Source organism: Salmo trutta, chromosome 3, assembly GCF_901001165.1.
Source record: "Salmo trutta chromosome 3, fSalTru1.1, whole genome shotgun sequence".
In the NCBI taxonomy this organism is placed as follows: Eukaryota; Metazoa; Chordata; class Actinopteri; order Salmoniformes; family Salmonidae; genus Salmo; species Salmo trutta.
The window spans coordinates 60,281,625-60,294,929 of NC_042959.1; the positions used below are offsets into that span (position 1 = coordinate 60,281,625).

The following is a 13,305-nucleotide window of genomic DNA, read 5'->3' on the forward strand; positions in this document are numbered from 1 at the left end:
ACCATTGTGAAAAATGGACTCCATCTTCTGGGTTAAGCTTGTCCATCAATCTGGGTACAATAGTGCCCCGATAAAGGACCACGTGGTAGAGGTTTATATTTATGTACCAAAGTTACCATGTTTATGAGGAAATATTGAACCACTAACATAATGTAGGTCTCATAACCATTGGTCATTCTGTACAGTAGACAAAACACAACAGTACTGCTATTTTGAAAGAGTAAAACATTATCACACTGTATTCACTTCTGATATTTAGGAGATTTTATTTATCAAAAAGACACAATGAAAGTAAATGTTTCAATGGCAAAATAAAGAGCCGAGGAGTAATATACGGTGCCACAAATTCCTTTATGAACATCAACGTTCTCATAAAATATGATTCCCATTGTGAATAATCATATTCTGCGACGCTGAGAACTTTTACAAGCAGTGAGGGAATATATTACAGCAATAAAGCTCAACTTAGTTAAAGCAGAAAAACCTTCACATGTATCCACAGCTATTATTTATCTTCTCATCGCCCACACCACAATTCAAGAAACTTTAAGCTTTACATAAAATAAGCATTTTCTCAGGGATATGAGAAGCTAACTTACGTTACCGTACATGTATGCATAGATTTGAATAGTGATGCCAGACCTTGAGGATAGGTTCCAGTTGAGGATGCTGAGGGGAGGATGGCTCATAATAATGGCTGGAACGGAGTATGGAATGGCATCAAACACATGGAAACCATGTTTTTGTTGTCTTTGATACCAATCCTCGATTCCCGCTCCAGCCATTGCCACAAGTCCATCCTCCCCAGTTAAAGTGCCACCAACATCCCGTGATAGGTTCACAAACAATTTGGTGGTTTTGGTTCATTTTGTTCCTTTTCTCAGCAAGGTACAAATTAAAAAACAAAATTAAAAAGCTTGGTACAATGACTCAGCAAAAGTAACAGAAAATAACAATAATAAAACACTTCAGATTTGTGTATGCATGCGATGAGTTAAGAGCTAAAGCCCACTGATGCCGGGGGATTGTGAGGGGAGAGTGATAATAAAGGATGCATGACGTCGGAAGCAGAAAAGGCTAGGAGCTGACACTGAAGCTGCACACTGAAGAGTCTTACCCATCTTTTCAGAGAACTCAGTGATAGCACACACATACAGCCCAGAGGAGAAATCAGAGAGATGATAATCACTCCTCTGAGAGATTAATTAAGCCTATTACTATCTCTAAATAAGCCTTCCTGGAAAATATGTAACAGGATGAGACATTTGGAGGGAATGGAGGGAAAGTGGTTGACTCTACTGCCTATTGATTGGCCAGAGGGTGAGTGCTTCAGGCGATCAACAAACCTGTAATTTATGTCACATGTTCCACTCTTTACACTCAGATCATGGCAGATAGAGATATTTGTGTGCAAGTGTGCCTGTGTTTGCATGAGCAAGAGAGAGGGAGAGGATAGCAAGATTAAAATGATAGTAAAATAGGACTATGAAAAAAGCTGTGAATCATATTTTAAAGTACTGTTGGTTTTTATCATACCATTTGATACATTTTTGTCTAATGATAATTTATATATTCATAAGTACTACACATTTTAATATCATACTTCATAGATACAGTAGCATCAGATAAATATGATCCAGTGCTTAAAAAACAAAAACAAGTAAACAAACACAGGAAAACAGGGTAAAGTAAGTGGATACATCAAAAGCTCTGGGTGACACCCCACCTGAAGCTTCTCTTCCATGATTGGCTGGTTGGCTGCCCCAGCTACCACAGGTAGATACAGTATAAATGAACCACAGTAGACTAGTATGCCACTCACTTGAAGATGGTAATAGAAGTACTAGCTATCCCCCCCGCCCCCTGCCCGACACACACACACACTCATATACCTGCGCACACCAAATATCTAACTACATAACCAAGGAGGGACAGCCATGACGAAGTAGAGGTGTTGGTGTGGGGCAGGCCCCTCCTGTTCTGAGACAGCTGGTACAGGTCAGGTGGTCAGGTGGGGCAGAAGCAGCGAGGTCACATCACTATGACAGCAGCTACCTGGGAAACACAAGCACACCAGACAAAATGCATCAATCATTAACCAGCGCTATAAAGGCAAGCTAAACAATAGGATGACAACCGCTAATGTAGGCTACTCACAAAGCTAAGCTTTCTAAACCAATGCCACAGGTGTAATATTCATGTACATATACCTTTACCTTTACATCCACTACTAACCGCCTTGGGCTTATATTATTTTCCCTTTTTAAATTTTTAATTAATTGGTAAGGAACCAATTTGTACTTTTTATTCTGGAAGTGCCACAAGATTGAGGGGAGTAATTTCTGATTGGTGGTAAGTGTATGAGTTTAATTTATTTTATTTTACCTTTATTTAACTAGGCAAGTCAGTTAAGAACAAATTCTTATTTTCAATGACGGCCTAGGAACAGTGGTTTAACTGCTTTGTTCAGGGACAGAACGACAGATTTGTACCTTGTCAGCTCGGGAATTCAAACTTGCAACCTTTCGGTTACTAGTCCAACACTCTAACCACTAGGCTACCCTGCTGCCCCATTGTCTGGGCCAGAGTTCAGCCAGTTGGAGATCCAACTGGTTCATTAATCAGCAGCCCCCTGTGACGGGCATATAGTAGAACCACAAAAGGCCACAGTGCATCACTTTTATCTCAAATTATACTCAGGAGTTAATTACAGCATGTAGCTAAGATGATCTAAGGGTTATGCAGTGCACAAAACACCAGTCTCAACGTCAACAGTGAACAGGCGACTCCGGGATGCTGGCCTTCTAGGCAGAGTTCCTCTGTCCAGAGTCTGTGTTCTTTAGCCCATCTTAATCATTTATTTTTATTGGCCAGTCTGAGATATGGCTTTTTCTTTTCAACTTTGCCTAGAAGGCCAGCATCCCGGAGTCGCCTCTTCTCTGTTGACGTTGAGACTGGTGTTTTGCGGGTACTATTTAATAAAGCTGCCAGTTGAGGACTTGTGAGGCGTCTGCTTCTCAAACTAGACACTCTAATGTACTTGTCCTCTTTCTCAGTTGTGCACCGGGGCCTCCCACTCCTCTTTCTATTCTGGTTAGAGACAGTTTTTGCTGTTCTGTGAAGAGAGTAGTACAGAGTTGTACGAGATCTTCAGTTTCTTGGCAATTTCTCGCATGGAATAGCCTTCATTTCTCAGAACAAGAATAGACTGACGAGTTTCAGAAGAAGGTTATTTGTTTCTGGCCATTTTGAGCCTGTAATCAAACCCACAAATGCTGATGCTCCAGATACTCAAATTGTCTAAAGAAGGCCAGTTTCATTGCTTCTTTAATCAGAACAACAGTTTTCAACTGTGCTAACATAATTGCAGAAGGGGTTTCTAATGATCAATTAGCCTTTTAAAATGATAAACTTGGATTAGCTAACACAACGTGCCATTGGAACACAGGAGTGATGGTTGCTGATAATGGACCTTTGTATGCCTATGTAGATTAAATTTTATGCTATTTTAATGGACCAAAAATTTGCTTTTCTTTCAAAAACAAGAACATTTCTAAGTGACCCCAAACTTTTGAACGGTAGTGTATGTTATGTTGAACTATTCAATCATTATCGTTCCATGTCATAATTGAAGTTGTAAATTAATAGACATCTGGGGTGAGTCACATAGAACTATTGCTGAGATCGGCTTTGTATTGCACCCACAGGGCAAACAACACCCACAGGGCAAACAATGGCTACTTCCTCTGCCTCACACTATGGAGTCCATTCTTCCAAGCTGTCTGTCACTCAGTCCCTCTTTCTCCACTTCTCCTCTCATCTTCAGTGAGTCCATCACTACCTTTCCAAATACGTCCATTGGAGGGGTCTGGCGGTCATGTCAGAGAGGGCTAATCACCAAAGCAGATCTCTCTCCAGCAATCTCTCTCCTCACTCTTTCTTTCTCTTCTCTCTATCTACTGCTACTCAGGACCTGACCAGCCAATCTCTGAATAAAACTCACACCACCTTATTTCAAAGAGAGAGGGAAAGAGGGAGGGAGAAAGAGAGGGGGAGAGAAAGAGAGAGAGAGGGGAGATGGATTGAGAGAGGCCACAGCCTGTGAAATGGGGGCAGAGTTCCTGATGGCCATTGGCTTCGACTGCCCAGAGCCAGGCATGCCTGTTTGGGTAAGAGTCTAGAAGAGAAAAGACACATACAACTGAAAAACTGAAAAAAACTGAAAAAAAACAATACACCACTGTGGTGTTTTATTTTTCATTCAACTCTCATTCATGTAGGTCTGTCTAATTCAGACACTCTCTTTTTTGTCAAGATAGATCCTAGTGTAATAGAGGTAAGTAAGGGCAACCAGCTGTACATTATTCCAAGTTCTTGCGACACACAAAGCTAGGAAATGTAAAATGTAAAACTCAGACCTGCTTGTATATCATTATACTCTTGGGTAAAGTATTTATTTTTAGGGCAATATCGGTAGAAATGTTACAAATATGGAGGTTCAGGACCAGTGGAAGCTCCGTCTCAGTGAATTTCATTTTTAAAAAATGGTGAAACATTAAAAAAAGTTATCGTTTTGAGGTATCTATACTAATTATATTCATGTCACCAAATAATTGATGAAAAACACTGTTTTGCAATGAAGGTCTACAATAGCCTCAACAGCACTCTCTGGGGTAGCACCATGGTGTAGCTGGAGGACATATAGTTTCCGTCCTCCTCTGGGTATATTGACTTCAATATAAAACCTAGGAAGCCCCCTTTCATAGACTTACAAAGTAATTATGACAACTTCCGGAGGACGTTCTCCAACCTATCAGAGCTCTTGCAACATGAACTGACATGTTATCTACCCAATCAAAGAATCAGAGAATTAATCTAGTACTGAAAGCATAAGCTACAGCTAGCTGGCACTGCAGTGCATAAAATGTGGTGAGTAGTTGAACAGCTTTGAACAAATGTATTTATTTAAAAATGAAGGAGAAGCGAGAGAGAGAGCGAGAGCTAGCTATATTTCGTTGTATGCTTTTCACTTTCACTTAGCTAGTGAATGCAGCTAGCTAGTTCAGCATACTCAAACACCCGGCTCAAACAGAGAGGGATGCTATGTTAGCTAGCTGGCTATGTCTGTCCAGCAATGGAACTCTTCCAAGTCAAGGTAAGCTTTTGGTTGTATTAATTTATTGCCACCAGGGCCCGCCTGTGTAATTGCTAAACTGCTTTCTGTACACTGTACTGCATGATTGTACCGGGTTTACTAACGCGTTAGAACTATCTATGTTGACTATGATGATAGCTAATATGACGTCAATATGGTGTGGGGGGGTATAAAGGAATATAATGGATACAAAAAAGAAAAAAGAAAAGAAATGATGCAAACAATTAACTTGATAGAACCCACAATCTATCTGCACCCCACCCTACCATCCCTACCCTGATTGGAGTAAACTAATAGACAGCAATACTTCTACTGCTACTGCTCACATGTATGGTACATGTAGTTAAATAATTATAAATATATTCTTCATTTCCTCTTGCTGCAAGTGCTGGATTTTCAACCAACCGACCATTCATTCTGATCTTAGAGAGGTGCAGGGGGGAGAGGAGGAAAGAGTATGAAGTTTGACAGGGGGATGAAGATGACTACGCTGCAGACCTCTGTCTATGAAAAGACCCCAGGCTTCCGTCAGATTGGGGATTTTATACCCATCTGAACGATGTCTTGATCCAGACAGGTTGGAATAAAGCCAGGAAGGAGGGGTTAGAGAAGAGAGAGAGGCACAGATGAACAGATGGAATGAGAGAACAAAACGTTTTGGGGAGAAATAGGGGACTAACAATGGGGAGAATTGTCGTTAAAAATGGGGAATACGGTGGATAAAATGAATGGGACAAGCAAAGACAAAGAGAGCGAGTAATCGAGAATGAGAGATTGAGTAAAAGAGAGAGTGAGCGAGAGAGAGAAACAGAAAGAGAGAGATCAAGAGAGAAAATGAAAGGAAGAGAAAAGGAGAGAGCGTGAGGTAGAGAGTAACGGTAGGGAGATATGGTACTTTAAAGAGATCAGAGGGCATGAGGCTACCCCGTCTCCCTGGCACACACACAGAGGGAGAGAGAGCTCTGCCAGTATCACCCACTTCAAAGCTCTGTCTTTGTGCCACCACAACGAGACCCCCTTCTCCTCCGGAAGAGTCTGGGAGACACACAAATGCATCTATGCATGCACGCACACACCCACACACTCGCACACACACGCACAGAGCTTAATCTTCTGCACTGTATCTTTGGTTAAGCAAGGGGGCGCTAGAAAGCTGTTTGAACATAACTCCACCTTGTCATTGAAAGACGTGGGCAAAAAGACGGAGGAAAGGAGTGAGGTTAGGAGGGAGGGAATGAAAGCCAATAAATACAGACAGTCCCCAAGATGAATGCTGGAGTGACAAACTGAGGGAAATAGTATTGCAGCAGTTCAGACATCTGGTAATGTGCCTCAGTAGATCCATATACAATACACAAACAATATAAAAACTCCAGACAGGCAGTCTAATGAGAGAAAGGCAGGAGATAAACTGAATTAAAAAATGATATTGATGAAAGTGTCAAGGTACTGTACTGTAGATAACATAGACAAGTCAGACAACAGACCAGTGGAAGCTGCTGTCACATTAAATCACGTTTGATGTCTTAATCCATTCCGCCCATTACAATGATCCAGCTTCCCTTCACTTGCCTGCACTGCAAAATACATGTCAAATCTCCTTTGTACTGAGTGAGTTGGTGGAGGTGTTTACTATCGCCCAGCCAGAGTGAAGGAAGATTTAGAAGTCAAACTGAAATCCAGGGTGGATGGGATCAATGTGAGCAGCTGGGGAGGGGTTGTGTTTTGAAGGACCCTGTTCTGTCCGTCATGCCCCATTTCCAGCAGAGCCAGTGTCCAGATGCATGGAGCTGATAGGCCGTATCAATCACAACCCAAACTGGCTTCACGGCACAGCTATCACAGCAATCGATTGTCAGTCACAGGCTGGATGAATTGCGTAGACTCTGAGCCAACAGGTTGACCGGGTGGTGTGTGTGTGTGTGTGATGGTGGGGGGAAAGAGAGAAGAGGAGAAGCAGATATTTCGCATGACAGCCTAGTTTGACCACTCACATTCAAGTATCTATATTACTAAGTTTATCTATCTTAACACATTTGATGGCTACACTGTTGTGTACAACAGTATATCTAATATGAACCTAGCTCACCCATTGTACTGCATATCAGACCTACAGTCTGTCCACTCAAATACACTGGTGAACACAATGACATAGTGGATGGATTTATGCTGCTTCTTTAACCCTCCATGTGAGGTCCCTCCATACCTAAGCTGCTACCCACCATCCATCCTTCCCTCTATCCCTCTATTGACTCTCTCCAAAATGGCATCTGTCTGTGTGAGGAGCTCTGTGTTGATCAGGCTGGTGTAATGACAGCCTAAGCCGTCCGCTGGAAGGTCTCACACATTAAGGAGCTGGCCAATCAGCTTTAGGTAATCTCAGCTCTACTTCCTGGAGAACGCTGGCTGTGCTGAGCAGGCTTGGAGAGAGACAGGCGGTTTGGGCAGCTGGGGATATGTGTGTGTGTGAGTGCTTTTATGTGGACGGTCTATATGTTTATGTGTGTAGGGTGTATAATTCAGAATTTATAATATTTACAGTAAATGGAGAGTAATTAAAACATGTATTTGTAAGTTGTGTTAATCATTTTGACCATAGCGACTACTTTGTGAAATGTGTTACTGCTAGGCTCAGATCACCTGTGTCACATAGTGTTGTGTTGTCTCACGGAAAGAGAAACGTCAGTGACAGTCCCATACCCACAGAGTCACAGTAATCCCCTGCAGCAAAGTTGTGAGTAAGCTGACGGCATGGAAAAAGATAAACAAGGATTGTCATTTTTCACCCCGTAATGGAAAATTGCACAGCACTTTCTCTCCACAGCATTTATCTCTAATAGAGTTTAAAAAATCCATACACTCTAATTTACCGCAATCATTTCTACATACAAAATATACTTTCTAACTCTTTGCACATTTTTTTTCTTCCATTTTTGTTAGCTATTTCCTTCTTACTTTAGGGAAGATATCAAAAGCAGAAATAGTTTGAGCAACAAGGCCTGAATCCACAATATCAAAACAATCTGAATTGGCTATTTTTCGCAAACCACAAACCAATACTTTTATTTAAATTGACTCCGATCGTTTAACAAAATACAGTCATTTTCTCAATAATAAAAAACTGCAAAGTCTCCCAAACATCTGAAGTTAACAAAAAATAAAGTGACAGTCAGACTGAAACATTCTGAAAGCAAAAAGAAAACGTTTTCTTCCCTTCCCTCGTAGAGCAGAGGATAGATTGAGGACATCAGTGACGAATGTCTTGCATTAACTTTGTTGTTTATTTTCCCCCGTAAGCAGTGAAATAACCCTATTAAATCAAGTAGTCACTCGACCATTAATCTCAATGCAGCTGACTAGTCCCTCAAAGCTAAATGGGGTTTAGAATTTGCATGAGGCGAGTTTACCCACAAAGCCTTGCCTAAGAGGATTGCAGTTCAGACAGAGAGCTTATTGTCACACTTGTTCATAGACACGGATTAACGGTAGTAGACCACAAAAGGACTGCACTAACTTCATGGCAAGTCACACAAGTTCCCCCTCACTGCATTGCTAGTGAAGAGATCTCTCTTTCAGGGGTGAAAATACAGCAAATTACAATGCAGCAGTTACTTCTGTGACATCTATGAATTAATAGCTACTCTGTACTCTTCATTTCCTTTCATTTCACATGAGTACTTACTGCATGGTTATTTGCCTTTTTGACTTCAGTTTCAATATCAGGTGTTTATGGATGCCAGGAAGGCCTGAAAATACAGCATTTTGGGTAACTCAGATTGTTCTGGCATTTCTCACATTTTTCCCTAACCGCTGAGAGAGAAACACTCCTACGCCAACCTCAGATGCATCAACCTCCAGAACAAAAGGAAGGGTAGGATCTGGCTGCCTAAGGATGGTGCAGAGTTGAAGAGGTGTTTCATGGTCCCAAATACAGTAGGGTGGTGTCGGTCCATTGGAGGGTACTGGTTTTTTGACTGGTGAGAGCTGACAGAGGTTGAGGTTGTGCTGCTGCAGTTTCGGATGAACTGGCAGTAGTAGTTGGAAAATCCTAGGAAATGTTGTAGTTCCTTTGGTGGTAGGTTTGGGCCAGTTAAGCACGGCCGTGACTTTGCCTTTGTCCATGTTGACCCCTCCTGGTGTCAACGTGAAACCTAGGAAGGTTACCGTAGGCGCTCTTCTCAGCCTTGACATAAAGATGGTGGTTCTGAAGCCATTAGAGGACCTGTTGCACATGATGTGCGTGTTCTGCAATGGAGTGAGAGTAGATAAAGATATTGTCAATGTACACGATGAGGAACTGGTTGATCATGTCCTGGAAAACTTCATTCATGAAGGACTGGAAGACTGCGGGAGCATTGGTGAGACCGTAGGGCATAACCAGGTATTCGTAGTGACCCCTAGCGTTGATGAACTTCATCTTCCACTCATCCCCACTTCGGATACGGACCAGATTGTAAGCACTACATAGGTCGAGTTTGGAGTAGATGACAGCCTGTCCAACTTGTTCTAGTGCGCCCGGAATCAGAGGAAGAGGGAAGCGATTCTTGATGGTAAGGTCATTTATGCAGGGATGGAGACTACCATCCTTTTTTTTCACAAAAAAGAAACTGGATGCAGCCGGAGATGTGGATGGATGGATGAATCCCATATATAGAAGAGGCTCTCTACAGGTGTTCATAGCCTCATTCTCTGGAATGGACAAGGGGTAGAGCCAACCCTTAGGGGGCGATGCCCCAGGAAGAAGGTCAATCGCGCAGTCCTCCGGGCGATGAGGGGGCAGAATGGACACCTTTTTCTTGCTGAAGACACTCTGGAACTGGGCATATACAGGTGGGATGTGGGTTGGAACGGCAGACTCCGATCCTTCTATAGAGGTGGCTCGACAGGGCAGATTGAAGCAGTTCTTAAAACAGGTGGGAGAACATGACAGCAGTTTCCCTTGCCGCCAGGAGATGGCAGGGTTGTGAGGGCTTAGCCAGGGGTGACCAAGGTTCTTTAGGCGAAGACAACACCATTAACTGAATGACCTCAGAGTGAAGGAGGCCAATCTGAAGGGTGATATTTTCAGTCATGCGAGTCACAAGACCAGTTCCGAGAGGTTGTCTGTCCAGCGCATTAATCCTAAAGGGAGGATTAACAGGGATTCATTTGACTCTTAACTGTTGTGCCAATTGTTCGTCAATGAAATTACCTGCGGCCCCTGAGTCCACTAGTCCCTCCGCAATCTGAGTGACCCCATTAGCTGGGATACCAAACTGCCTTTTGGTAATATTCAAAAACATAGAGGTGCTTACCCGGGCAAAAGTGGAGGGGTTGTGGTCACCTCTTCGAGGGGGGGGGGGGGGGGCAAATGGGACAGCTATTGAGTAGGAGGTTACTCTCCACAATAGAGGCACAGGTTCACAACCTCCAATGTCTCGCGGCAGGCGTGAAAGGGGTGTGGCTGAGTTGCATGGGTTCGGGGCTCTTAGACTGTGGTGGACGAGAGAAGAGAGTGGAAGACTCGCAGGTCATGGGCGACGATGTCTGCGGTCCACCAGTAGGTTGGATATGGACATCTGGATAAATTGGTTTAGGTCCATTAAATCTCCTCTGCAGGCCAGTTCGATCTGTAACTCCCGATTAAGACCCCTCCAGTAGACTGAGGTGAGCTGATTTACTGATTTATTGCCGGCAGCCATGGTGTGGAACTCCAGGTCATACTCAGTGGTGGAGCGACGGCCCTGACGCAGCTCACATAAAAGGTCCACGGTGTGACGATCTGAAACTGAATGGTCGAACTCCTCCTTGAAGAGGGCGTGGAAACGTGATTCAGAGGACAGATCAGAACTTTGAGCGGCCCACAGGCTTGTGACCCAATCCAGAGCTTTGCCTGTGAGTAGGGAGATGACGAAGTCCACCCTGTCTTTGTCAGAGGTGAAGAAATCCTTGACATTTGCCTGGGGAGCCGTCATATTTATTAGGCATGGATTTTGGGGGAGATGAACGAGAGGAGGCTGTGGCACCTGATATCGGTGAAGCAGGGATGGTCTGGTGAAACAGGTCACAGAGTTCATTGATTCATTCCTCCTGTCTGGCTAGATGTAGTTGCAGCTCCGTTGAATCCATCTGTGGTTTTTGGTGAAGTATTCTGTAATGAACACAATGGGGGAGAGAGAGCTGGTTTCAAGCGCAGGGCGCAGCAGGTGTTTATTGTAAAGGACCACAGCAGGAGTCAGGTAGCTGGGTCCAGGGGCAGGCAGAAGGCCATACACAGGGGCTCCAAAAAGGCAACAGTACAGGAAGGGAAAAGGCTAGTAACATCGTCCGGGAGAGCAGGCAATAGGTTGATAACAGGAAATCCAATAGGCTAAAGTACAGGCAGGGAATAGGTAAAAGGCATAATTAGTGAAGCAGGCAATATCTATCATACACTAGAGGAATAAATTACAGTAAACACAGCACTCCAAATAGAAGTGTGTTATAAAACAAACAATACCTCACAATGATGGGGGTGCAAAGAACTGAACTAAATAGTGTGTGATAATGACATACAGGTGTGTGAAAAGGTGGTCAGAATTCTGGTGATTGGGATCTGGAGAGTGAGCTGCGTTCAGGGCATCTACTGTGTTTGAGAGCGTGAGATGGAAAGTGGGCTGGAAAGTGAGCTGCATTCAGGGGATCAACGTGTGTTCGGATTTTTCGTTTTTTAGCCCTCCGAAAAGGCTCACCAGGAAGCACACAATGTCATGACTCGTGTTTGTCCTTAATTTTATTTTAAATCAAATGACCACAGGTCATAAACCTGAAATACAACATACAAATAATGACAATATATTATTAAGATATAATATATCTTATATTATTCAAGTAATATAATAATAATGTAAATAATGAAAATCAAATAAGCCTGCAACACCATCAAAGATGTGGCAAATCTGGCTTAAAACAGCACCGACTACATCACCCAGAATGCCCAGCGTCAGAGGAGCATGCGCACAGTGACTCTGCCATCACAGGTTGTTATGGACGCTGTCACAGGACACAGAACCCATGCCACCACATGCCTCGTCCAAAGGATTTACACACACACAAACGCAACATAATGCGGCACTCCACCATGGATAACCGAACCAAACCACCGCTATCACCACCGCCACCAGAGTGCTCCGAACAATCAGCACAATGCAAATGGCTGATAATAATAGCTTAATGCTATATAGCATCTGGGTCGCTGAGCTACCACACCCAGCGAGCTACAAGTTACTCCCGGCCAACTAACACCGACACAGTGAGGTAAACGTTCAGTGCACAAACATATAAGTGACTTAAACATTAATGCTAGACTGAGTAGTTCGCAGTTACATACCAACAGGCTGTGTGCTCCTGATGATTGTCTGCGGTGAAGTGATTACCAGGTGCTGTAATTTAAGTCTCTAGTGAAGCTGCGCATGCGCACATAACGTAACATATCTGAGCATCTAAGAAACTTAAAGAAGTCACTCGTTCCCCATTTAATTGAACGCATCAGACCCATTTGCTTCACTTTTATCTATGTATATATATATTTTTTTCTTTTCCTGAGTGAGCTAGAAGTCTCAACACCTGCCACTTGGCCGACTGATCGAAGATCCAAGGAGGGCACAGTCTCTTGAGTCTCTCAGTGAGAATTTCAAACTAAAGTCCAGTCTTTGTAGGCATTTACAAACAAACGTGTTAACTAAGGAGGTAGGCTCCACCACCTTTCCTCCTACTGAGTGTAGGTTTGTCCTCGAAGCACTCAGTTGCCTCCCAGGGTTACCCGCTAGCTAAGCAAAGAACACAGAGTCAGTCTTTGGGTACCCATGGCGAGGACTTATCTCACCTCCTCTTGGTCTTCAGCAGGAATCAAGATCACCAACCTCCGCACATCCCTGCGAATGAAGATTTTCGTGTGCATGGTAGAGTCCTTTCTCCGGGCCCTGGGAAACATGGGAGCAGGAAGACCCATGCAGGTTGTTATGTCCGCATCCCGGACAACCCCCTTCTCGTCTGGATATGTTGTAGCAACCCAGCCGAGCCGGAACTGCCCCCTCAGAGCGTTCTGGTCCACAATCCAGACTATGTCTCCAACCTTGATACTTCTCTGCTCGGTGCCACTTGTGTCGTATGAACAAGTTTGGTCCTGCCAG

General features: G+C 43.5%; 1 protein-coding gene across 5 annotated transcripts in view; it reads right to left on the bottom strand.

The window, feature by feature from the left end:
• Positions 1-244: 244 nt before the first annotated feature.
• The window catches only part of LOC115181910 (t-SNARE domain-containing protein 1), a 167,445-nt gene continuing 154,384 nt past the window's right edge, over positions 245-13,305 (bottom strand). For 3 of the 5 annotated variants that reach the window (XM_029743604.1, XM_029743612.1, XM_029743631.1), the window contains one exon: positions 250-2,055. The gene's annotated coding sequence lies outside the window, so the exon portion shown is untranslated. Of the gene's footprint in view, positions 2,056-13,305 lie in introns of all 5 variants that reach the window. The other 2 variants (XM_029743617.1, XM_029743624.1) reach the window with 1 other exon arrangement.